Genomic DNA, 3,085 nt, shown 5'->3' with positions numbered 1-3,085 from the left:
ACGGCTGCTTTCTTACCGAGGTGAACAGAGGCCCCATCAGCGCCAAAAGCAACCAGCTTCTCCTTCCAGTCTTCGACCCCCGCTTCTTCAAAGGTAGTACTGATAGCCTCCTTCAGCCCTAAAATAGGTTTATTAAAACAAGACATGACGGTCCACCCTATGGTACTTGATTTAAGACTTAAAAGTGTAAAAATAATTACACAGTCCATCTGCCCGTAAACCTTTGCTGAAAAAGCTATAAAACTTTTGCTAAACTGAGCGAGCTAAATGTTATTGATGATGTTTGCATTTCCCCTCTGTGAGAGTGCTTTGCTGTCATAGTTCTCTCTTCAAGTAATATTTAATTACACAAAGCGGCTTTGAAACTATTAAAATTACATTTCTTAACTGCCACCTTAGCAGCAGAAATGCAAGTTACATTTAACTGTTTTAACTGCATAAGGGGCTATAGTTTCAGGTGAATGAAGGGGTAGTTTCTAAAGAAACTGTGGTGCTGCGTCCGTGGGGAAGTAGTATACAAAATTTTGGTTTTATCAACGGAGTTGATAATGTAAATTGGCCACCGTACAGAGATTCTAAAAGCTGACGTTTCGAGCGTTTGGTTACTCTTTGGATACTGATCATCACCTGAGCAAATGAAAGTGTACCAGTAAATTAACATACTTTTGCTGTGACAATTACTATCAAATACAAGTAATAACTAATCACCTTCTGCATGTGCGTGCTCGACAGCTTTATGGCCAATAAGCCTGTTGACTGGGCGACCATCTTGGACAAATCTACAGAACACCATTTCGTTTTCTCTACCTTCCTGCATCGGTTGCTCCATCAGCCATGACACTTATGAAGTGTTTGCTGTTAATTTCCGTAGCAAGGTGTTCTTTGGCGAGTTTCCTGATAACAGATACCATTTCGATACAGGTCTTGTCATTTGCAACGTGGACGTTAGTGCTAGACCATTCTTTTTCTGCAAAGATATGAGGGGGTTGAACTTGCTGAATGGCAGTTCTTCTTTCACCACAAAGTAGGCAGTCGTCATTTTAACTGCAACTTCCTTTCGGTCTCTTTCATCCAGGTCCTTTGTCGCCTTAGAGAAACTTTGCACAAGCATGGTTTCACGAACAGGGTTCTGTTGAGACAAAAGGGCTGTATGGGCACGTAGATGGCCGTTACTTTTAGCATGGATTTGGAATGTCTCCTTTTTCTCTGACTTGCAACCTGTAATGAACTGCGTGTTTCCAGCTTCTTTTGGTACTTGAATGCAGACACACTGCAAATCACTGCGTCATCCTCTTTACGAATTGTCAGCCAAGGGAACTCGTCCTTCCATTTTAAGACGATCTTTTTCTTTAAGGCGGCTTAAGCTGAAGGTGACTTTTTGACGTCAGGTTTGTTGTCAAGACCAGCATTGGATGTTTTTCGTTTTGAACCTTTGGGCTTCTCAGCAGGAAAAGAGTGTACCTTATTGCTTTCTTTTAGAGGTACTGTTCTTGCTAATAGACGGGCAAGGCCGCTTGTCACTATCTGGGTCGTCTGCCAGGACTACAGGCACAAAGTGGTTTGGGATGTACCAGCCTCCATCCGCATTGTCCAATTTCCCATCCCTTGACCACAAAATGTACGGGGGTTCTTTAGGAGCGGCGGAGGTATCTGATGTTCTAGGATTTAGAACTCGGTTTACCAGACCACAGCATTTGAATTGGATACTGCGGTACATTGAGACTATCGGTCTAGATAGAACAGAACTCATAGCATGATGTGAACAAGGGAAGACCAAGCTCTGACCTCACACGCCACAAAAGCCTCTTCTTTTATGGTCTCCTCCCTATTCCCTGTGTCAGAAAATTTTTTGTCTCCTTGCCTTGTTAACGCAACAGTAAACAGAACATCTGGGAAAAAATCTGTATCTGATGCAACTGTGTCGTTGAAAGCATCGTGGTCAGCATAAAATGACCGATTGAAATACAGTTCTCCAGCCACCAATAATCGCAAGAGGTGCAATCGGTTTTCGTCACCAAATAACAAAATGGAGATGGAATTAAAAAGGCAATCTCCATTACCTTTAGCTTTTAGTGCCACAAGACGATCATTGGCTCTTGTGACATCTTCTGGGATGAGCGAGGTCCCAAGTTCATCTCTGACTGATTAAATGTGAGAATTCCTTATATTTTCTTGAGTATATAACTTTCGCTCAGTCGATTTCTTCGTTTAAAATGTGACCCTTGAAACAATTTAAGTCGCTTTCATCCGACATAATTGACTCACCAAAGAAGAACACATGTGTACTGTGTGGGCCGTAACGCGGGTCATAAACGCGGGAAAAGTCCTCAGCATCCAGGCGGGACTGTCAGCGGCAAATCAAAACGAAATATGAGCCTGCAATGTACTGTACATTTTTGCAGAACCCGCTGAAAATGGCATGTTGTTGAAGGAATATCGTTGTGTGTATGTATTCCAGGTAAATTACGGCAAACCTTCAGATTGTGACAAAATTATAAGACGCTACTTCAATGAATCTTTTTATTTCTAAATTTATTTAAGCAGAAATTGAAGTGCTAGTCCTTTTATTTCGTATCAGTTAAGGCAAAACCTAGTCGCAAATTTGCAACTACTCTCGTTTTTCTAGTCGCAAATGCGACTGTATCGGTTGCAATTTCGAGCCCTGTACCGTCTTTGCACATTGACCGAAGAATTGCTAACTGTCCATACGCTCCACGGAACACTTGAACAGGTTTCGCACCTTTGCTTTGCTTTTTTCTAGCCAAATAGTGAAAGGATTGACAAAATATAAGCTTATGAGAGACCCCGAACTATATTGCAAACATGAGACCCACAAGGACGGACATAAACTACAACGAATTGAAAAAATCTCACCTTTTTCCTGTCCAAGCTTCAACTGTGTGTGATTCGTCAACCACAATCGCCAACACGGCTCGATGTAGGGCACTGTGTTCTTTTAAAGTGGCAAGGAATGCCTTTTCTAACACCGTCTCAGCGGAGCAATAGAGAAATTGAGGTGGACTCTCTCGAACCACGTTCAGTGCTTCCGTCGTAACTTCCATTGCCGTGCAGTTCAGCAACAACA

The sequence above is a fragment of the Montipora foliosa genome, chromosome 8 (assembly GCF_036669935.1).
Source record: "Montipora foliosa isolate CH-2021 chromosome 8, ASM3666993v2, whole genome shotgun sequence".
Taxonomy (NCBI): Eukaryota; Metazoa; Cnidaria; class Anthozoa; order Scleractinia; family Acroporidae; genus Montipora; species Montipora foliosa.
This window is presented reverse-complemented; position numbering follows the sequence as displayed.